The sequence below is a fragment of the Pseudorca crassidens genome, chromosome 17 (genome assembly GCF_039906515.1).
Source record: "Pseudorca crassidens isolate mPseCra1 chromosome 17, mPseCra1.hap1, whole genome shotgun sequence".
Lineage (NCBI taxonomy): Eukaryota > Metazoa > Chordata > Mammalia > Artiodactyla > Delphinidae > Pseudorca > Pseudorca crassidens.
In genome coordinates this window covers 43,304,494-43,329,076 of record NC_090312.1, presented here as the reverse complement: position 1 = coordinate 43,329,076, position 24,583 = coordinate 43,304,494, and the positions used below count along the sequence as shown (strand labels likewise).

The window sequence follows — 24,583 nt, the reverse complement described above, 5'->3', positions numbered from 1 at the left end:
GTACCTTAAAACTAATCCAGGCAAATGGAGAGAGAGGAGAAGATTTTATGTTGGTGTTTCTTTTTACGGCTTCTTGATAACATGAAAGTCTTTTAAAATGCAGCCATTCCTTGTAGTTCATTTAGATGCCCAAACGTCTTTTTAGCTACTAGTTTAGAATTACGAGCAGTCAAAATTTCTATTTTTGAACTTTTAAAAGGTATCAATTTTTACTTAAAGTTAAAATGATTTTCTTGATTCTCTCTTTAGCAGATGTAGGTCTTAAGTATATAGCTCACAGAGCACATTTTTAATTACTAACTCAAATATTAGTTTTATTTTGAAAGTTATTGACACTTGAGGTCTCAGAGAGTTTCAAAAGGATTCTTTAACTTAACCTCATAGTATTTCTGCAAAGTAGAAACATGATAATTTTACCTTTCTGATTCTTTACCACTAAAGAAAAAGAAGGTAATTGATGGGCCCACAGACCCACAACTAGAACACTAGGCCTGCAAACAGTGCTGGACTTTCAACCCCAGTTTATAAATTCAAAGAACTGATGAATGACTCTTTTTTGACTAAATTGTGAACATTTTTTTGTTATTTTCAAATGGTATGTTCAATTAAAATACCTCAATTTTTTAAAATGCTGCATCATGGCTGATCTGTTTATATTAGAGTCTAAATGGCTGTTTTTATGTGTACTTTTGATAGTTTTAACAATTGGAAATAGTAATTAAAGACCCTCAGAGCATCTGAAGATATTGCTGTTGGAAAATGGCAGATAAATATTTTACTCCCTTCTGGGCAAAGTTAATCAGGTTCTTCATTATCCAAGCACTTTTGCCTTAGATGATGTTTCCACTCCAAGTCAATGTTTTTCCAAAGTTACATATACTTCCTGGTTTAATGAACAGCTAGTATAATACCTAACAGAAAATGCATACCTATAAGAAGAGGTGTATTATTTCCTTAAAAGGAGAGCAAAAAATGGGCGTGTGAAGAAGTGCTGGGGTGGAAAGGATTTAGAAGCACATGCTAATAAAGATGGTGGAAGGAATGCTACCAGAAGATCTTTTGTACTTCCTAGTATTAGTAGAGCATCTTGCACCCAGAAGACTCAACACATAAATTTTAACAATTGCAAACACTTAACTATACAGCACTGACTGTGTGCCCTGCACTATTTGTTCTAAGGATCTTATATGTATTTACTCATATAATCCTCACACAAAGTGAGTACAGCAATTACCCTTCCCACCATACAGATAAGGAAATAGAAGTGTTACTGAAAGTGGGGGTCTGGTTGCTCACCACCCTGAAGCCAATAAAGAGGCAAGGTTGGTGGAAAGGAAAGTTTGCTTTATATCAGAGGCCAGCAATGGTTGGGGTGTGGGCAGGGGCAGACTTCTGTACAAAGGCCGACTCTCCCCACTGGCGATCAGTGGGCAAGAGCTTTTATAGACGGAGGGAGGGGGCTACATGTAGAAACAGCACAGTCAGCTCTGACAGTCTTCTTGAAATTATTCGTGCCGTGGTCTGATCAGCATCATCTTGATTGTTTTTAGTTCTGGGGTTGATTTTTCCCATTTCTTTGAGGGCAGCTCTCAGAATTGTGGCAGCTTATGTCATGGCTGCAGTCTGGTCATCATGTAGTTAACTTCTTCCACCTGGTGGGGGTTTCAGTGTCTATCAGATAGCTCAAAGGATATGGCTCAGAATATTATCTATAGCCCTTGAAGAGGAACAAAATGTCCTTCACTTTGCTTAATGACTAATCTATTCTTATTTGGTCTTGTTTGACTGTTTTCCTCTGTTTCTGCATTTTCTCACTTCTCTGATTAAACGTATTGTTTGGCTAAAGTTTTTTCACAGACAAAAGGCAGGCTGAGGGCTTCCCTGGTGGCACAGTGGTTAAGAATCCGCCTGCCAATGCAGGGGACACAGGTTCGATCTCTGGTCCGGGAAGATCCCACATGCCGCAGAGCAACTAAACCCATGAGCCATAACTACTGAGCCTGTGCTCTAGCCCGTGAGCCGCAACTACTGAGCCTGCATGCCACAACTACTGAAGCCCATGTGCCTAGAGCCTGTGCTCCACAACAAGAGAACCCACCGCAATGAGAAGCCTGTGCACCGCAACAAAGAGTAGCCCCCGCTCGTCACAACCAGAGAAAAGCCCGGGCGCAGCAACAAACACCCAATATAGTCAAAAGTAAAATAAATTAAATTAAGTAAATAAATTTATTTAGAAAAAAAAAAGGCAGGCTGAGTACATGGTGGGGGACAAAGGAGTTAAGCAGCTTATGCAGGGATTTGAACTCATGCTGTCTGGCTATTACAACCTGCATTGAATGACTGCTATTCTCTTGTATCTGTTGATTTCATTTGACATTCATTCATTCCCACTCATGAGGCCTGATAATTTGGATCATTTTGGACTCATCCCTTGTCATTTTTCTCTTTCCTGCATACCTCCTCTCCATCCCCATCCCTCACACCCTGTTCATCTTAAATCCTAGAATCCTATCAGTTTTTATTCCCCAATCATGAAATCTAAACACATTCCCTTGAGGAGAATTTATAAAGTGTTCAATGGTGCTAATATTTCTAAATTTGAAACCCCTGACCTCTGCTCTGAGGGTAAGAAGCAGAATGAGCGTGAAGGAGGGAGGATGAGAGTGAGTGCAAGGGGAGAAAGAGCACTCCAGCCTCCTTTTCCTGTGTTTTTTATGGCTTTGGGTTTACACAATTTGCTGGAGTAGCTTTTGGTTTCTTTCTCAAGCACTGTGCCTGCGATGCAGGAGCTGCCAAAATAGAAGTGATTCATCTTTCTCCTTTTCACAAACTGTGTACCTCATACTTACCTCTAATGATAGCACCTATAACACTTTACTCCTTACACGGTGGTCTCCTTTAGATTCCCAAAATTTGGACTCAAAGGGTGGTTGATAAGGACTGTAACTGACATAAAACTATATCCTGAAAACCTTGAATGATGTCTGGCTCGTTCCTCTTCAATAAATGACTGATGACTGAGTTAGTGAATGTCTGAAATAAACCAGCCTTCACCAAGAATAATAAATGAGAGTAGAAACCATGTTCTAGTTATATCTTTTCTAGAAAAAGAAAGTTTGAGGAAATGTAGCAATATCAGTATAAATAAATACTAATGTTTACTAATTTTACACTTATTTTAAGAAATAAATGTTTATTTCTGATAAGGAACCAAGATGGCGGAGTAGAAGGACGTGCTCTCACTCCCTCTTCTGAGAACACCAGAGTCACAGCTAGCTGCTGGACAATCATCAACAGGATGACACTGGAGCTCACCAGAAAGTGTACCCCACATCCAAAGACAAAGGAGGAGCCACAATGAGATGGTATTAGGGATGCAATCAGAGTAAAATCAAATCCATAACTGCTGGGTGGGTGACTCAAAGACTGGAGAACACTTGTACCACAGAAATCCACCCACTGGAGTGAAGGCTCTGAGCCCCACGTCAGGCTTCCCAACCTGGGGGTTTGGCAATGGGAGGAGGACTTCCCAGAGAATCAGACTTTGAAGCCTAGTGAGACAAGATTGCAGGATTTCAACAGGACTGGTGGGAAACAGAGACTCCACTCTTGGAGGGCACACACAAAGTAGTGTGCGCATTGGGACCCAGTGGAAGGAGCAGTGACCCCAGGGGAGACTGAGCCAGACCTACCTGCTAGTGTTGGAGGGTCTCTTGCAGAGGCAGGGGGTGGCTGTGGCTCACCATGGGGATGAGAACACTGGTGGCAGAGGTTCTGAGGGGTGCTCCTTGGTGTGAGGCCTCCCGGTGTCTGTCATTGGTCCCACCAAAGAGCCCAGGTAGACTCCAGTGTTGGGTCGCCTCAGGCCAAACAACCAACAGGGAGGGAACCCAGCCCCACCCATCAGCAGTCAAGCGGATTAAAATTTTACTGAGCTCTGCCCACCAGAGCAACAGTCAGCTCTACCCACCATCAGTCCCTCCCATCAGGAAACTTACAGAAGCCCTTAGATAGCCTCATCCACCAGAGGGCAGACAGCAGAAGCAAGAACTACAATCCTGCAGCCTGTGGAACAAAAACCACATTCACAGAAAGACAGACAAGATGAAAAGGCAGAGGGCTATGTACCAGATGAAGGATCAAGATAAAACCCCAGAAAAACAACTAAATGAAGTGGAGATAGGCAACCTTCCAGAAAAAGAATTCAGAATAATGATAGTGAAGATGATCCAGGACCTAGGAAAAAGAATGGAGGCAAAGATTGAGAAGATGCAAGAAATGTTTAACAAAGACCTAGAAGAATTAAAGAAGAAACAAACAGAGATGAACAATACAATAACTGAAATGAAAAATACACTAGAAGGAATCAATAGCAGAATTACTGAGGCAGAAGAACGGATAAGTGACCTGGAAGACAGAATGGTAGAATTCACTGCTGTAGAACAAAATAAAGAAAAAAGAATGAAAAGAAATGAAGACAGTCTAAGAGACCTCTGGGACAACATTAAATGCAACAACATTCGCATTATAGGGGTCCCAGAAGGAGAAGAGAGAGAGAAAGAATCAGAGAAAATATTTGAAGAGATTATAGTCGAAAAGTTCCCTAACATGGGAAAGGAAATAGTCACCCAAGTCCAGGAAACACAGTGAGTCCTATACAGGATAAACCCAATGAGAAACACGCTGAGACACATATTAATCAAATTGGCAAAAATTAAAGGCAAAGAAAAATTATTGAAAGCAGCAAGGGAAAAATGACAACATACAATGGAACTCCCATAAGGTTAACAGCTGATTTCTCAGCAGAAACTCTACAAGCCAGAAGCGACTGGCATGATATACTTAAAGTGATGAAAGGGAAGAAACTACAACCAAGATTACTCTACCCAGCAAGGATCTCATTCAGATTCGATGGAGAAATCAAAAGCTTTACAGACAAGCAAAAGCTAAGAGAATTCAGCACCATCAAACCAGCTCTACAACAAATGCTAAAGGAACTTCTCTAAGTGAGAAACACAAGAGAAGAAAAGGACCTACAAAAACAAACCCAAAACAATTCAGAAAATGGTCATAGGAACATACATATCGATAATTACCTTAAACGTGAATGGATTAAATATTCCAACCAAAAGACACAGGCTCACTGAATGGATACAAAAACATGACCCATATATATGCTGTCTTCAAAAGACCCACTTCAGACCTAGGGACACATACAGACTGAAAGTGAGGGGATGGAAAAAGGTATTCCATGCAAATGGAAATCAAAAGAAAGCTGGAATAGCAATACTCATATCAGGTAAAATAGACTTTAAAATAAAGAATGTGACAAGAGACAAAGAAGGACACTACATAACAATCAAGGGATCAATCCAAGAAGAAGATAAAACAATTATAAATATATATGCACCCAACATAGGAGCACCTCAATACATAAGGCAACTGCTAACTCCTTCAGTCTTCAAGGGTTTACCTTCTATCCAGTTTCTCAGGGAATAAATCTCACTTTCTTCCTCACACATTGTTTACCATGGTTTGGTGTTTTATATTCTCCTCAAGTCTTTCATAAATCCTTTTTCCCTACTCGTAGCAGAAAACAAAAAGTAAAGGGGGGGAAGAAGGAAGGAAAAAAAAGAAAGATTTAAACCTTAAATTTGTACAATGTTGTATGTCAAATATATTCAACTAAAACATAAAAAAATAATAAAGGAATAAAAAGCATCATCAGAAAATTACTTATACCCACTTCTAACCCTGAGATGGTCTACTTTATACATGTCTTCAAAAAACTCATCCTCCTTCCCAATAACACTATAATTTTCAGAGAATGTTTTATACCCTTGCAGTAGCAGAATTCTAGAAATTTTTATAACCTGATCCAACTTTCTGGCACAAGACATTTACTTTATTACTTTGTTGAATATTGAAAATGGATATTCAGACAGAATATACATTTTTTCACACAGAGTTATATAATTACAGTAAAAGCTTCTCAAAACAGAGTCCTGAAAGAAAACCTTGTCTATTTATCCTATAACATCTTGGTGTCACCAGTAAGTCCTGGGAAGAACATGTAGTCTGCAAGGACAGAGCAGAGGAGTAGCCATTTCAAGAGCTGGGTCAAGCTGAACACATTACTTCTTACATTATAATCACTGAATCAAGGAGAAAATTTAATAAAAGGATAACTAAGAAATAGAGCCAAATTTGGAAGTCAGGAGAAAACAAATTATGAATCAAACTGTGGGACAAGGTGAAGGCATGCATAGATGAAAGAGAAAAAATCAATAACAAAGGAAACTAAAAGGAAGCAGTGAAATGAGCATACATGCATATATTTCCTAGCTCTACCCATCAAGAGGGCATAGAAGTAATGATACCCAGTATCAATGAGCACAACCAACTCCCAGTTCTCGGTTTCTAATACCATTCTCCAGTGAAAGAAAGCAGAGCTCCTTAGAGAAATGAATGATTCTAGGACTGGGACAGAATTTACAAAATGAGAATGGAGTATCCTGTAAAGCCAGAAGTAAAGAAGTGCTTAAGAAACAAAAGGACGGGAGCATAGTGAAGGGACAGAGAAGCCAACTGAAAGAGCTCCCAACTGTTAAAGTTGGAACAGTTTAAAGAACAAAGTAATGTAGTACTGGCTTATAACCCAAAACAAAATAAATATCCATGGGTTCATGTTAACATTAAAAAAATGATTGAGTAAATAAATAAATGGAGAAGAGACAAACCTCCCACACAGAAAAATTCCAAGTAATTTATGTAGGTACTCCTCCACTCAAAAAAGTAAAGTTTAACACCCAACTTGTATGACCTGTGCTTAGTGGCATACTTCCAAATAGAGTGTAAGAAGGGGGAGAAAAAATAACTTTACTGGCAAACACTACCTCAGCCAGGTGATCAAGTTAATATCCACAGTGATAAATCATGTTGATAGTATTTACCTTTGATATTATGTGACAAGAATGGCACTTTAACTCTGAGGTCTTCCTCCCCAAAATCTATTACCCCAGTCTAACCATGAGAAAAATATCAGAAAACCCCAAATTGAGGCACATTTTGCAGAATACCTGACCAGCACTCCTCAAAACTGCCAAGGTCATCAAAACTAAGGAAAGCCTGAGAAACTATCAAAGGAGGGGGCCAAAAAGACATGATGACTAAATAGAATGTGGTACCTTGAATGGTATCCTAGAACAGAAAACGTATGTTAAGGAAAAATTAGTGGAGGCCAGGGGGCTTCCCTGGTGGCGCAGTGGTTGAGGGTCCGCCTGCCGATGCAGGGGACACGGGTTCGTGCCCTGGACCGGGAAGATCCCACATGCCGCGGAGCGGCTGGGCCCATGAGCCATGGCCGCTGAGCCTGCGCATCTGGAGCCTGTGCTCTGCAATGGGAGAGGCCACAAAAAAATTAGTGGAGGCCAAATAAACTGTGAACATTAGTTAATACTAACATACCAATCTGGTTCCTTAGTTGTGATAAATGTACCATAGTAATGTAAGATGTTAATAGTAGGGAAAACTGGGTGATAGGGTAGATGAGAACTCCCTATGCTATCTGTGCAACTTGTCTGTAAATCAAAAGTTATTCTAAAATAAAAAGTTTTTTTTTTTTTTCAAAAGCAATAAATAAAAGGAAGTAGTAAGAAGCAAGGTACAGGCACAGGATTATACACTTAAGCCCAGCATCTAAGTGCTTGAAAACCGAGCATCCTTCAGACATTCCTTTTCTGTCAGTCTTGGTGCGTCTCAGTGGGCCTAGAAAAGATGTATGAAGTAGTTAAATTAGCCTGGACCCATGGCGACTTTTAAAAATACATATTGGTTGATCATACTGCAAAATCAACCACAGTGCAGACATACCTGTTATATTTTTGACTTCCCATATCATTTCCTTTGTCAAGGAGTCCTACCTTCCACAGGAGCTTGCAGATGACCTAAGCATACGACCAGTCACAATGCCCTATCACCCTGGGCACAGTGGTTGTGTAACAGAGAAGAACAAACCTGACATACTGGATGTGTTCCTTTAGCTCTAACCTTTGTGTTCTGTTGCCTGTGCTTAGTCATGCTGGCTCTGCACCTCCGTAAAAGAATGTGGCCTAGAGCCTGAAATATACACAATAGCCCATTCTCAAGGCTCTAACTCCCAGGCTTGACCTTTAAAAGTATAATACTTTTGGGGCTTCCCTGGTGGTGCAGTGGTTGAGAGTCCACCTGCCAACGCAGGGGTACACGGGTCCGTGCCCCAGTCCGGGAAGATCCCACATGCCGCGGAGCAGCTGGACCCGTGAGCCATGGCCACTGAGTCTGTGCATCCGGAGCCTGTGCTCCACAACGGGAGAGGCCACAACAGTGAGAGGCCCGCATACCGCAAAAAAAAAAAAAGTAAAATACTTTTCATTCAGATAGAGATAAAAAGAATAACATTTGTCTTGTTGGAGGTTTGCAGGAACATTGTGACCAGATCTAGTGGGACAACTACAAGAACAAAGGATTATCACATCCCCTCCAGGGTCTGGCTGGCACCAAGAAGTTTGTAACAACCAGCCACAGTCCCTCTCTTTTAGTATAAAAGAAGCCTGAATTCTAACTTGGGTAAGATGGTTCTTTGGGACACTAGTCCATGATCTTCTCCGTCTGCTGTCTTTCCTAATAAAGTCATTATTCCTTGCCCTAACACCTCATCTCTTGATTTATTGGCCTGTCATGTGGTGAGCAGTAAGAGCTCAGACTCGGTAAAATTTGGTCCAGAAGTGAATGTGGAACCCAAAGAGCCAAGCATAGTCATTTTTGGTGGATTGGTGTAAGTACTCAGTATCCTTCTGAAACGGTGAGCTGTATTAAGCTATGTAAACCTAGAGGTATGAGGACCATCTTTTCCAACGGAGAGAGCTTGCTAGATAAAACACCCCAGAGGAAAAAAGAAATAGACATGGGAAGAGAGAAATTTCTGATGACATCATCTGAGACCTGAATCCAATATGCACATCGTTAACACCACTTTTTGGAATCTCAGTTATTTGAAATGGTAAATTCCTGGTTTTCTTTAAGTGACTTTGAGTTGTGTTTCTGTTACAATAAAAAATCCTGATTAACAAAAGCAGTCCAAGACTGAATAGATGAATACTCAACTGGTCTAGCATTTGTTTATTAATTTTAGTTATTTGTATATTGGAATACTCAACATTAAAGAGTACATGCTATTTGCAAAGGCTGTGCTAGGTCCTGGAAATAAGTATCAATCTCTTCCTCAAGAGCATACAGTCTGCAGGAGAGACAGACAGGCAGTGTGATAGACACTGATATATGCATTACTGAATGCAATCAACCTTGAAAGATGGGCACTCGATGCAGAGTAGGGTGACATCCTGAGGAAAAGATGTCTGAAATGGGTTTAGAAGGATTTAAAGGAGTAAACAAGCTGAGTTAAGGGTGGAGGGAAAGTGTCAGGATGGTAAGAGGCAGCTACTGCTTGATAGGGCATTCTATGTGGCACAGAGGTGTCAGAAGCCTGACTGCCTTGAGGATCTGCAAGTAGTTCAGCATGACTGATTTGTGGGTAGAAGGAAGGAAGTGGCAAGAGGTGAGGCAGCTCCTGGATTTGAACTGTAGCCTAAAGACAATCAAGGGCTACAGATAATTGTTATGTTCTGACAATTATGTCTATCAATGTGGATAAATGATACACATTTTTAATGTTTGAACTCTCTCTCTCTCTCTCTCTCTCTCTCTCTCACACACACACACACACACACACACACACACACACACACACACACACACACACACGTCGATACCTGCAGCTCAGTCAGGCATATACCCTTTTCCAAGTCCAGTCACAACTAGCTCTCAGCTCAAAATTCAAGCTGATTGCCCAGGACTCAGCAAAGCATCAAGGCAAACATGGTTCCAGTTTTAGCAGATAAATTATTAATGGGTAACTTGGAGGTGATATTCCTTTTTGCACATTTGATCAGCACAGATCAGTTCTTGGATCAGCACACACTTCAAATTCCCAATAACAATTTTTGTAAAAGTTTTCCTTGGACTGAATAAGATCTGTATCCATCTCTGTCTTTTCTCCTTTGGAAAATGTTCTCTAGCTTAGCAAAGGCTCACTTACTACATAAGAGCACTGAGAATATGTTACTACTGGTTCATGAAATTCAATGAGAATTTACTAACAAGAATTGTGGTGTCAGAGATCAATTTTAAAAATATAGATCTGGTTCAATCAAACAAATACCCGTTAAGTTCCCACCCTGCGAAAGCCACTATTCTGGAGGCTCTGGGGAGTGCAATCTGAATGCCCCACGCAAAAACAAATTTTCTCAATCATGCTATGAAGGGTTCTTTACATATCAAAGTTGGCAGGAAAGAGAGAACTAAAATTGTTTCAAACTGTTGTTGGCAGTAAGCTTCTGTCTGTGTTAATTACACTCTATGTTTGATGCTCATCATTCAGTCAACAGTCAACGCATTGTAGACTTTCTGTGCTTGACTAAATACCAAATTACTGTGTGAAGCTTTTTGGATTTCTGAGTATATCAAATTTATAGCATTCCCAGACTTGATGATCTAATAGCTGGGGGTGTTTCCAGCCCTAACTCCTTTGAGAAATAACTAATCATTGAAAATCTTGGGTACAAATACAGACACATACGTTAGGAAGGACTTAAAAGCTTAGAACCATTTAGAAATACAGATTTTTTTAAGGAAGCTCTTTTAACTTTAAATTTGAAAGGATAGATGACTTCGGAAGAAAAAATATTGCACAATATGTTAGTATTGTCTACTTACACGTTATTACATAATGCATAAACATCATCAAAAAAACTTAACAGAATTTGGGTGTGTATGCATATATGTGCTTGTATGTTGCACATTTGGTATGAGGGTGAGGGAGAGAGCTATTAAGAATAATTTAAGGTAAAGATCACAATGAACAGAAATCAAAGAAAAAACACAAGCTTTGTATAGGTTAGTTTTAAGTTTAGTATTCAGTTCTCAAAGTATATGTTATAACAGGTAGAGAGCAGTTAGTACCCCACAGACTGCTTACATTCAGAGGAGCGCTGGAGCCAGCTTGGACCAGCCTGCAAGAGCCAATTTTGTAGAGCTTTTCTCACCTCCACATTCAGCAACTTACTACGGATAACTTGAAATTGGCTATCGTGTGAACAGTTACACCACAGAAACCGGTAAATCCTATAAATCAGAGCTTATTTTTTTCCCAGGAGAGCTGATTGATAAACATTTACCAGGACATAACTCTGTGTGTGTGTATACACAGATACAAAATATATGTTAGGGAATAGAAGGCTACACAGAGCTATAATGTAAGGATTGGTTTATTTTTTTACCCTCATATTGGAGATTGAGCAGCTTTTCTTCTTAGTGGTTATAGATATATAGGTAGATGGTAAATAGATGATAGATAATTAGGGGGAAATGACTCAATAATGAAATCATTACTATAACAAAAAATAATAAAATTGGAATAAACCTGGTAGCTAATAGATGTAGAAAAATTGTAATGGCTTTACTAAAACAAAAATTTCTTAAGCATTTTATAAATTTGTTTGAGTTAGGAAGATAATTTAGTCTACATCTAATCTAACTACCCAGTTCACGTATAAAGAGACTGAGGTACAGAACATTTAAGTGACTAAACTATAATTATAAAACTAGGCAAGTGGCCAAGCCAGAGCAAGACTCAGATTTTCTCACTCAGGTTTCTAACGGGTCCATTAGATCTACTGGGTTCCTTTTCATGGTATCTTAGGCTGAAATTGCCAAAACAAGCTTCAATTTTTCCAGCAAATGTTTTTCATTATTAAAAGAAAATACTAGTTGCTATCAGCCCTTTTAAGAGAGTAGAAATATATTACAGCTGTTTCTTTAAAGCAGACCTCCCACAGATCTTCCCAAGGCTTGACTAAAGTCACCAGTATCTTCTAGATGGAAAGATTACAGCACAAGATTTGAGAGGTTAGGATGATCTAAGTATTTTCTTTCATAAAATTTCTCTTGAATTGATCATGTTTGCAGTTTCCCCCCACTATTTAAGTCAAAATTAAACAGACATGGTTTTCCTCTTCTCAGAGTATGAAGCTCATTTTAGAACTGAAGGAGAAAGCTGCCCAGCACTATTGTAAGATATCGAATTGTTAAGCTACTAATGAAAATATCTGCCAGATTTACAACTAATATATGACTTGCTCTTTGTTCTCTAAAATACCCTGTTCAAAGGGAATGCTTACACATGGACAGTTTACATTTCATAAACTATTAGACTGCTAGAAACTTCGTTCCTAGGAACGGAAGGAAGCCAATTCCCATCTCCCTCCCATTTGAAGATTCCTCTTATCAGGCATTGCTAATGGCATTCACTCTATCTTTTCCATTGACAAAAACATCCATTCATCTGCTAAAAATAAATTGAGGCAATAGTGTGTAAAGAATAGGTTTTAGAGCCAAACACTCAGGTTCAAATCCCAATTCAGCTACTTCCTAACTGTGTAACTTTGAAACAGTTACTTAACCTCTCTGAGCCTCAATTTCCTTGTCTGTAAATGCCTAGGATGGTAGTACATAGAATTAATTTCATTTGTTAAGATTAAAGAGAGAACATTTCTAAAGAATTTGATAGAATAGATAGTGCATAGTAGATACTCAACAAAACTTAGTTCCTTCTTGTCCTTCCCACCCTCTCCGCTGGCTAGTTGTTGGAGATACAGAAATTAATCATGATCCCTGCACTAAAGGTATTTATAATACAGGAGGAGAAAAGATTTCTAAATGACTCATTTCCACACAGTATAACTTGGTGAAGCAATTGGGATCTCATCAGGAAACAGAAGGTATCTCAAATTGGATAATTTGAAGAGGGTCTAATAAAGGGACTATTTCCAAAGTATGGGTATAGTGAGGAAAACCACAGGAGATAGTGCAGTGTCCCAGGGCTGAAAACTGTGGGACACAGCGCCTGTTCTGAGCCTGACGGACTAGAGGAAGAGCAGATACAACTTCCTGAAAGGAAAGAATGCAACAGCGGGGTGTGGGTGCTTGCTCAAGCCAGTTCCAGAGAACTGACAGTGTACATTTCTTTCCAGCTCCACATTGCGTAAGGTACATTGTTTGCTTGAAATCGGCCGTGGTGGGACTATTTACACCACAGAAGTGGGCAAACACTACAAGTCAGGGCTTCCTCAACCCCCAGGCTGGTTGTTAACCATTTACCAGAATATCAACCTTTGCTGTGGGAAGCAACCAGCCCAGAGTAAATCCACAGAAAGGAAACTAGGGGAATAAAGCGCCCACATTTATTCTCCTTTTTCCCTCTCTTCTCCTGATAATGTCCAAACCTGATCAGAAGCCGGAGATCAAGAAATGGTATCCATTCAGCCTGACTGCTCAGGCAACTAGCAGGGTGGAGAGGACGGAAAGAGTAGATGTGAAGCTGAAAACAGAAACATACAGGACATATAATAGAAGAAAGGATACAGATCTATGGAAGTATCAAGGAAGAAATATTATTTCCTGGGGAAGTCAGGGAAGATAGAGAGGAGATGGGTCTTGAAGGCTGAGTACGAGTTTACCTAATGTAGAAGAAGACAAAAGAAGACAAAGGACATTACAGACGGGAAAACTGTGACGGGAAAAAAATTCTAGGTGCCTAATCCTGCTGAAGAGCTGATAAATATTTAAAAAAAAAAAAAACCTCTTTATTATGGTATAATTTTAGATTTACAAAAAAGTTGCAAAGAGAGTACAGAGAATTCCCACACACCCTTGATCCAGCTTCCCCTGATGTTAACATCTTACATAACAATTGACCTTCAGTGATGGGTTTGTGTGTACACATGCAGGCAGATAGAGACATGTGCACACACACACAGAGCATGAGAGAGGCAAGAGCTGATGTATTCAAAGACTAGTAGGGTACAACAGAGTGTTTGGGGTGGAGGCCTGGCAATTATGGAGGATAAGGATGGAAAAATATTCTGAGGTCACATTGAAAAGTATCCACTTTTTTGCATCTCAGGGCCACTATCCCCACTGAGGCCTCCAGCATCTCTCACCTGAATGCATCTCTCACCACAGTCCCTTCCAATCTACTCTACATTACAGCCAAGCTGATATTCCTAAAAGACAAATCTCATCCTGTCCCTCCTCTACCGAAGAACAATGAGTAGCTTCTTATTGCCCTCAAAATAGAGTCCAACTCCCATGCACAGCTTTAATGCTTTCCTTGTCCTCTCCAACCTCTCCTGCCCCTCCTGCAGCTTTCCTCCCCATTCTTTTGTCCCCTCAATCTCCAGAAGCAGAAAATGGTTTTTCAGTTCCACTTCAGTTTCTCTCACTTTTCCTCCCCTTCACCTGGCCAACTTCATCTTCAGATCTCAGCCCTGACGTTACTCCCACCTCAGCCATCCCTGACCTCCCCCCAGACCTGTTTCCTCCCATGATGCTCCAGGCATAGTCCTGCCCTAGTTCGTATCATCCTGAACTGCAGTTGCCAGCCCCCCTTGTCTGTCTCCCTCTCTAAACTCTAGAATCCTTGAAAACTTTATATCTCCAATAACTAGCACAGAGTCCAGCATATAAAGGGCACTCAAAAAATCTTGATTGGATAAATCTCTAATGGTGAAATATCAGGCACAGAGACAGGCATCCAGTGAGATGTTTTTGCTGAAATATTCTCGTAGTTAACTATGAAGGAGACTTCCTGTTCTGTCTCTAATGATTCAGCTTGGACTGGCTAAATCCATAGAATAGGTTGGCTGTTGACCTTACTTGCTGTATAACAGGCACAAACAGTGTAAGTTACCAGTAGTGACACATAGAATAATGTTAAAATGAGATTTATTGAGAAAAACATACAAGCAGAACAGCAACAGAGCGCCTATAGTTCCTCGAGCTCCCAGAGAGTTCAGTCAGCCCAATACAGTGGAGGCACCGCGGAAAACGCTCCAGAAAGGAATCTGCACCCCAGTGTTGCCAGAAAGCAGATGCCAGAAGCTGGGAGGAGAGCAGAGAACACCCATGGACTAGCTAACAAGGGAACTTCTAGGCTAGGGGTCAGGGCAAGTACATCTGGTGACCTTGTCCCCTTCTGATGAGTGAGCTCCCTGCCAAGCCACCTAATGGAAGCAGGAGACAGCCACCAGGTAATCAACTGACAGAATGTGTATTTCGTCTCCTGTGACGCTCCAATATGCTGAAATTTCAGAAAGAAGCATAATTCAAGGGCACAAAATTGTCTCAGCCACTCACCTTTTGGAGTTGCTTCAACCCATCCTCAAACATGGAACCCCCTTTCCCAGCACAAACCAGGGATCAAAACACTTAGAGTGTCCTCCTCATGCATATAGCCACACTCTCAAGTGGTGTGAATTGAAGGACACAGTTCCAGTTATATATTGCTGCATGACAAATTGTCCCAAAGCTTAGTGGCTTAAACAGCAATAATCATTTTATTATCTCTGGTCATCATCTGGGAGGGCCTTCGCTGGCTGATTCTGGCTCCAAGTCATTCAGTCATATGATGGCTGGTGCTGGAACAGCTGGTGGCTGGCCAGGCACCTCTATCCTCAGTAGTATCCAGGCTTCTCTGTGTGGTCTCTCCCCTTGAGCTACTCTGCACTTCCTCATAGCCCAATGGCCTCAAGTCATTTTGATTACTTACACAGAAGCTTAGAGCTACAAAGCAATTATTCCAATGATCAATGGAAGCTGCATCACCTTTTATGATCTAGCATTGGAAGTCCCATAATGTCATAGTGACCAAAGTCATGAGCCCACCCAGATTCAAGAGAAGGGAACATAGACCCTACCTCTCAGTGTCACATTGCAAGATCATGTGAGGGGAGAGATTTTGTTGCAGTCATCTTTGGAACATACAGTCTGCTGAAGGCGCCAAGAAGGTGCTGGTCCAAAGATAGCCCTCCCCCAAACCTGCTATGGTACTCAACTTCCACCATTAATTTTCTATCAGTTACTATTCTTACATAGGTAAGGTCCCATGGGAAAGGGGTACAGAATATGGGCTCAAAATGGCAGCAAGAGGCCAGAAAGAGAGGAAAAGATTTTGATTCCTTGAGCAACACAGTAAGATTTTTATTTTAGAACTATCTAGTTGTGTTGTGGAAAGTGAATTGGAGAAAACAAAACTAAGGTAGGAAAATCAAGTGGGATGTTGTTTGTCATCTTTGCCTCTAATCTCTGTGTGTGCTTTAGTTCTCTTGTTTTTAAAATGAGAAAAACAGTAGCACTTACTGCAAGGAGAAATTGTGAGATTAAATATAAGTTAATATTATATAACTAGGGTGGGCTTCCCTGGTGGTGCAGTGGTTGAGAGTCCGCCTGCTGATGCAGGAGACACGGGTTCGTTCCCCGGTCCGGGAAGATCCCACATGCCTCGGAGCGGCTGGGCCCGTGAGCCATGGCCGGTGAGCCTGCGCGTCCGGAGCCTGTGCTCCGCAACGGGAGAGGCCACAACAGTGAGAGGCCCGCGTACCGCAAAAAAAAGAAAAAAAAAAAAGAATGACAAGTATGTTTTGACTTTGAGCAAACAGTTGGGTGATAATGGATAAGAAACAGGGAGGGAGACAGCTCTCCTATCCCCAGTCACAGGCCTAAACATTCCTCGGGCTTCCTTTCAAAATGCTCTCCTTAGTTGTTAAAGCTTCAAGTACCTTACAAGTTTCTCAACTGCTCTAAGCTTCATTCCTTCATCTGTGAAAAGGAGATAACAATAAAGTGTAAATGTGCACTTCATGTGAATTTAACTCTATGATCTCAGCAAAAGAGACAGAATAAGAGTAAGCATGAGCCCAAGAGGAAAAATAAACTATGTAACCGTAATTTAAACTATTCCACTCAATGAGCATAGCTCTAAAATGAACGTGCTGAGGAAGGGAAGAATCTATTACCCCATTCTGTTCGTTCCCACTTCTCTTCTACATTGTTTGATTATAAAAGTTAAATGTACACCTTCATATGATATGGCCCCAAATAAAATCCAGTACAACCAGGACCCATCTTTAGTTCCTTGATCAAAACTCTTTCAAACAAGGAATCATAACAAAATAAAACATACAAAACTTTAATCATTTATTTTAACTTAAAACAGACAAATATAAATTTTTCATCCTATCTTTTGATATAGAGCCAAGGTTTAAGAAAAGTTTTTAATTTATTTTTTCTTAATATGGGTCCACTGATTGGAGTTCCATACCATATTCCTTGAGTAAAGTTTAACACTTTCCTGTTTACGGTAAGAATACAAGTTTAGAGTCAAAAATGACAAGGTCGTGACCTAGGAAATGAATGAGGTGGTAGCATAGCTCAGATTTGTGTGAGTTTAAAAGACATCGTCTGATCCAGTTACAGTCTATGATCTGTCTCTCTGGGATGACATTGCACATTTATTAAAGTGGGCTTCATGTCTGCATAACCCTCGTGCTGGTTCCAGTCCTGACTGATCTCTCCCTTGGTTCAAACACTCCTGATTAAATTAATACGGCTCGATACCATATTGCCATATACTTCTCCTCTACTTTCTCCCCTCTGGGTTTTAATCATAACGCAGATATACAAATAAGCAACTAAACCACCTGAAGCGCTTCCCCAAAAATGTGTCAGAATAATATGATTCCTTTTCAAATTATCAAACTAACAGAAAACTCAGGAGGCATCACTGAGGACACCAAACAGAGTGTCTTCTTGCCCCCAGCAAAGAGTCAGAGGAACTCCCCACACTAACCTTTCCCTTTCCACAAACTTCTCCAGTATGCCCCCTCTCAATCCCTCATCCTGAACCTCTCTCTTTCAGAGCTAACTCTCTGTTTTACATTCTGGTGCTAAGTACAAGATGGAAGGTTATCCAAAATCTCATGCACAAGTTGTCCTGGGAGTGTCGTTGCTGTCCTGGTTTACTTGCTGCCTGCCTGCCTCTCTTTGTGCGCCCTCACCTTGGTGTCATTGCCAGGTCATTGCCAAGCCTGGAGCCTTCCCTAGTTGCCTTCTCTGCATTCCCACGGCCACTTCCTGAGCCCAAGTCCCGTCATTCTAAGAAACAGCTTCCTCAATGGGCTCCCAGCTGCCCACTCTTTTCCCACACTGTCACACAAGTTGAGTTTCTCTCTCATCTTGTCAGTCCCTTTCTCCAAAATCTTCAGTGATTCTGTGGCTTGGGTTAAAGTCCCGGTTTTCCAACAAGACTCACCAAGTCTTTCTCAATCTGTCCAGCCACACCTGCAGCCCCTTCACCTCCCCAGTGCTCTTTATCTGAGCCTAAATGATGCACCAGTTCCTCCCGGTCCTTGTTCCAGATCGTTCTTTCTGGAACACCCTTCTCTCCAATCCCATGATGAAATCCTGCTCATCCATCCAGACCCAGGTTAAATGGCACCTTTTCTGGATTCATTCATTCACTCGTGCATTCATTCACTAGGCCCCAGTCACATTCCAGGCCCTGGTGTTGCAGTCGTCAGCGGAACTGGCACTCAGATCTCACAACGCAGTGAGAGACGCAGACATCAGGCAGTAATCACACAAAGAGTGTAAGATTGAAACTATGGCAAGTCTGAAAAAAAAAAGAAGTGCTTCTGGCAGAGCAAACACAACTTGCTAAGGCCATCTGGTAGAGGAGTGCCCCGCAAATAGGAGAGAGCAAGGAAAAGCCAGACTGGGAGAAGAGAGCAAGACGGTGAGGGGCCATGAGTGAGCTTGTGGAGGCCCGACCACGTGAGGCCTTGAAATCCATAAAAACAAAAAAACTTTTTAAAAATTTTGAGACCGGGAGCTTCCCTGGTGGTGCAGTGGTTGAGAGTCCGCCTGCCGATGCAGGAGACACGGGTTCGTGCCCCGGTCCGGGAAGATTCCACATGCCGCGGAGCGGCTGGGCCCGTGAGCCATGGCCACTGAGCCTGCGCGTCCGGAGCCTGTGCTCTGCAACGGGAGAGGCCACAACAGTAACAAGCCCGTGTACCGCAAAAAAAGAAAGAAAAAAAAATTTTTTTGAGACCGATGGGAAGACACTGCAGAGTTTTCAGTGGAAGTATGACTGGATGAGTTTTGCTTTCTGAAGAGATCTTTGTCTGCCATCTGGAGAATGGATGCAGAGGGGCTGGGAGAAGAGCCACTGAAGAGGGAATTAAGTATAATTCCTTTACCATACACCAGTAAGTGCATGGACAAGAGGCCCAGTCTTATGCTGTGCAGTATAGAAAACAATCTTGCGTTCCTTACTTGCCATGGGTAATCTGCAAGGTAGATAAGCCAACATACCGTAAAGGTGAAATCTTCTTGCTCTCCATCTGATTCTGAGCACCAGACCTCCACACCAGCATTCCTGTGCACATCCACCCCACCTCCAGCATCCTTTGGCCTAGTATTAGAAAAAGACTGTCCTCTTGCTTCCAGATACTCTAAAACAAAGAAATATTATCCCATATTTCTCTATACTTGATCATTATATTTGTTTTGATATAGCCATGAATATTTTCTTCTAAGAACAAAAATGTTCATTCCTTCTTGTATATGGTTCTTGAGATGACATCATAGTTAATACTCCTAAATATTTGTATGTTTGGCATTTTAATATTATCATTTTTCTTTTTACTTGAGAATTAGAAGTAGAACCAGCTAACATACTTTGGTTATGTTAATTGCCAAAATACACACACAAGTGTACACACTCACACACATATATAGCAGGAAGAAATGTAACGTATTTGTGGCACACTGATAATCTGAGGTATCAAGCAGCATGTAGTATTCATACCCCCTGCAACACCGGCATTCAGACCAGGAGACACTGAGTCACCATTTGCCATGGGGAAGTAGTTGTTCCCATCATCAACCCACATGAACCAAAAGGAAGGAACGAAAAGTTGCTTTTTTATTCTAAATCTGAAAACACATACAGTTGACATATATGGGAAGTAGTAAAAAGAAATGCCCCAGTTTTGTCTTTGAGATAAAAGACCTCAGGTGTAAGAAAGGGGATACTGGTACACATTTGCAAAGCAGGGGAGCTGGTCTTCACCCGACCTCTCCACCCACAGCACCAATGCCTACTCCCCTCTGCCATTCCAAAAGGGCTTGAGCCTGTGGAAAGAGGAGAGATGGAGGAGTCCAAATAAGATTAAAAGTGAAAAGAATGAGCAGTGGGGAATTTTTTATTCTTTTCCACCTCTGACCAAACTAGGGGCTTGAGGGGTACCAGGGCATTCTCCTATGATGTTTGGAATGCCTGGGGAAAAAAAGACTGCTGATACATTTTCCAGGTACAGTTGGAGAATACTGTCTTTGCAAACCTATCCAGCCCCATGAGACTTGAAGGAAACAAGAGTGTGCTGGCCTGTGCACAGAGACACGAGAGGGGGGCCCCCCACCAGCCTCAGCAATGAGCAATTCTAGGAGCCCATCTGGGGAAGAACATTCAACAGGAGGGGGAGGAGAATGAAGCTGCCTGTGGAGTGGGAAGGAGGACGGTTGCTGCCGTGTGATTCCTCCAGGTGTCGGTCAGAGTAGGATAATAGACTAAAGGAATATTAGCAGAACAGAAAATGCATGGTGTCTTCCCAGTCTTCAACATCACAAGAGTGACTTATCCTTCCCTCAGTGTCATTTAGAAGTTATATCAGGAGAAATGGAGAGGAAGAAATTTTGCACAGAGAAAACAATCTTGATCTAGTTGAACACTGGACTGATGAAACCATGAACTGGCCTATGTCCATATTGTAGAACTTGACCAAGAAATTCGTGTATCGGAGAGGTTTTATTGGAAAACAAGCTGAAGACTCAGAGGCAGAAACTAAAGTCAGTTTAGAAATAAAGTTACTCTTTGGAACAAAACTATATGACCGTAGAGTCAATACCAATTACACATATATATCACACAGCACAGAATAATATAGTAATTTCCTAGACACCAATTTTGGCCTGACTGCTTTGGAAGTGAGTGAATGAGATACGAGCATGATGAAAAGGAATGTTTAAAAGGATTCTTTGATCGAGAATATAAACACTGTCTAATGGTGGCGTTTGGTTTGCCAAGAAAAGCCAGAAGGCACGAGACTGAACCAGGTAATTCAAGAGCTTGAAGTGTCAGCCCGCCAAGGAGCAACCCCTCCTATGCAACAGCAACTCAAGTCAGGGGAATTAAAAGTGGATTTTCCATTCTAAATCTGCGAACAAATACAGATGATTTATGGGTATGAGACCTCTCCCTCTCAGCTGAGTCCTGGCCCCTCCGTAAGATCCACTTTGCTTGTTGGCAAAAGTACTACTTGAGAGAATTAGAGTAACCTAATCTGGCTGCAGTCAAAGCGGGCAACTTGGCTTCCAAATCCATTGGGGCCAAACCAGGATTTCTTTCCTTCTAGATTTTGAAGATGATAATATGTATGTTAACTATATTTAAACTATTCTTTTCAAAGCTCACAAGAGAAAGCTGCAAACCTGTGCCCACTCCACCCCCCGCATGAGCAAAACAGAGAAAGAAACCAAAATCAAAGACCCTTTTGCTAAAATCTGTGAAAGTCAGGCTTTGGTTAGTTAGTTTGGTTAGTTATTTTTCCTGCCAAAAGCAAATAACTGTCCCCTCCCACCTCTTTACCTCCTCCTGTTCTGGCTTCTTTCCCCTGGCAATCATCCGGGATTCACACTTTGGCATGAATGAGGTGGAAAAGGGAGGGTTTTGCAGAGGGGAAGAAGGCTGCCTGGCTGGGGTCAGAATCAAAACACCCATATACTAGGGAGCGTCATCTGCGAGCCCAAGTGCTACGTCTCAGGAATGGCTCCTAAGGGCAGAGCAGAAACAGCAAACAATAAAGAAGCAGATATCAGGCTGGCAGCAGGTGGAACAGGTGCAGAGAGATGGGCACCTCCAATGTCAAGGTGAAATCGGTCACTGGGATATTCTTTAAGAAAGCTAACAGGCTGCCTGAAAGGGCCCGTGCCACTCTCAAAGTGAGAAATACTCCTGAATTGTTATTATTTATCTGGAGCCCCAGGTGTGCACTGAGCTCTGTAATAAGTAGCACGTGCCAAAGCAAAGAGCAGAGCCCTTGCCCCAAAGAGTTTGCCATCTAAAGGCACATTTGGGTACAGTTAAACTCCACAAATCGGCAAAGCAGAAAATAAACACAGCACGCTCAGACACCGAGGAATAGATCTTTGCTGAATGTGTCAAAGCTTTCAGAAACAGGAGGGATTTTTGGAGAGTTGTGGCTTTCAGTTCAGGTTGCATTGGATTGTAAAAAAGAGAGAAAAAAGAAAAATTTGCTGTTAGAAGGATTTAAAGAGATCTAGACAGGCTAGAACAATGAGATGGCTAAATGCAAAGAGATGGATTTAAATAAGATCTGCAGTATAATGATCTCCATTTGGGTACAAAATAAAATTAAGCTTAGGAACTGACTACACGTTCACACAACCAACACCACGTTGAAGTTGAACTCCCCAGACAAGCTGATCTTAAGAGGAGCTGGTAAAGGACTCTCTAGGATGAGCAAGGTGATGGTTTGTCTCAGGGCAGTCTCCGAGCAGGGCTGACTCTTATGTGACACACAGATCAGGTCAGTGGGACGTCATGTGGAGCAGTGGTCGAGAGACCAGGTTCCGGATACAAAACAACAGATTATAGGTCAGCTCTCTACCTGTCACTGACTTGGGAAAGTTAGTTTATTTCTCTGTTACAGTTCCCTCATTCGTTAAAAAAAAAAAACAGGAACGAAAGAAGGAAGGAAGGAAAGGGAGGCAGAAGGGAGGGAAGAAAGAAACAGAACAGAAAAGAACATGCTAATAACACCTAATTTTATGGGAAACTATAGGCTTAGCACAGCGTGAGGCGTAGAGTGAGGTATTATTACAGCCAAGCCTCCAGTACCCTCCCAGCCTCTCCTTCCGCCCTCCACTGAAAGTCTGCTTCTCCCCCAGCCCAGCTCCTGAGCCCCGGTTCTGGTAACCTGCCTCTGTGGCCTTCAGGGTGGGAAGCAAGGCTGATGTAGCAGAGGCATACACTCCATGAAAGGCCCCTCCCCAGGTCTTCTTTGTAATTCATTTTCATCTTGGTGAAAACTCTCCCATATTTACATTTCTGCAGAAAAACAGAACCAGGACTTGTAGTTCACAATTTACATTACTGATTCCATGTGATATCATGGTTCATGATTAATTAGCTTCCTACAGTTTTAAAAATGCAGTGTGATGGGAACTTCCTCGTGCGGGAGGCCTTGTATCCAGCCCCCTGGCCCTTCCCCACATGGTCTCCTGCTTGGTCCTCGTCACTCTTCCTTCCAGGGCCTGAGCAACAGCCATCTGTTGGCAGTACCTCCCGGATGTGGCCCTGACCCGGTGCTCCATCCACCTGTCTGAACACTCCCCCTCTCTCGGGATCCCCGCTTGAGAGAGACCTGCAATCTCTGCTCTCCCTTAGGCATGGGGCTTCTCTGCAGACTGAGCCTGCAGGGGGACCCCTTCTGCCAGGATTTCATGCCAGCCCAGACCTGCTGTTTGTCACCTGCTCCACCACTTCCCCAGCTGCCCATCGTTGGCTCGTCAAAGCCCCCCACCCACCCAGCCTCCCTCAGCAGATACTTGTCTGATTGAAGCAGAGAGTGTGCCCCAGCAAGACCTCTTATCTCCTCCCAAATCCTGGATCATACACTACTTCCAACACAATTTTACCGACGATTCACTACCACAACGGGGAGAATACTGTATCAACAGAAGACAAACTTCAACTCCATTTTCTTATGGAATGCCACATGTTGATTCCAATGTTATTAAAGTCACTGGCGTTGACTGGGGAGCATCGTAATAACATTCTCTGATGCTACTTGCTGTGTGCCCCCGTGACTGTGCCCTTTCGTCCTGAGTAGCATCCCAGCAGCAAAGCCTATTCGTGCATTCTACACGCCATCTTCTTCCTTGTTATTGGATGACTTTTCACTTGGCCTTTTCCGGAGATCAGCCCCTCAGAATGTCATCTGGAAGAATGGAGAGTGGAAACACTGCTTTAAATTAAAAAGCAAAAAATGTAAAGAGAGAGAGAGACTTTTCATCAGCCTAAATTAGACCCAATTTTCCCACTCTGTCACCATCCTCTCAGGGGCTGGCACCTTCTTCAGAAGCTGTCCCTATTTCTTCTAACTATGACAGAGGGGGGCAGGGAGAGAGAGAGAGAGAGAGAGAGAGAGAGCGCCATCCAATGCATTGGATAGATTTGGCTGGATTGATGTCATTGCTCATTAAGGAAACAGGCAATCTGCTTTTCATTCTCATTGTAGAAAATAAATCTGCACAGAACCCAGCCAAATAATGTGTAGCAAATGATCAATGTTATCTGAGGGAGAAGATGATTGATCCTTTATTTCTTACACCCTCTCATGCATAATGCAACAAATCTACGATGTCCTCAGCTTGCCTCAGGACCTAGCCATGATGTACCGTATTACCATGCACGACACTCACTCTGAATTTCTAGTGACAATCTCCATATCCCTGAGTTAGTGGCAGCCAGGAATGCTTCAGAATTCAAGAGTCCCTGATAGTG

General features: G+C 42.0%; 1 long non-coding RNA gene across 1 annotated transcript in view; it reads right to left on the bottom strand.

Annotated features, from left to right (window-relative positions):
- Window positions 1-18,896: 18,896 nt before the first annotated feature.
- LOC137210166 (uncharacterized) overlaps window positions 18,897-24,583 on the bottom strand; it is a 139,335-nt gene continuing 133,648 nt past the window's right edge. The window contains exon 3 of the long non-coding RNA XR_010936290.1: window positions 18,897-24,017. This is a non-coding gene — a long non-coding RNA (uncharacterized lncRNA). The remainder of the gene's footprint in view (window positions 24,018-24,583) is intronic.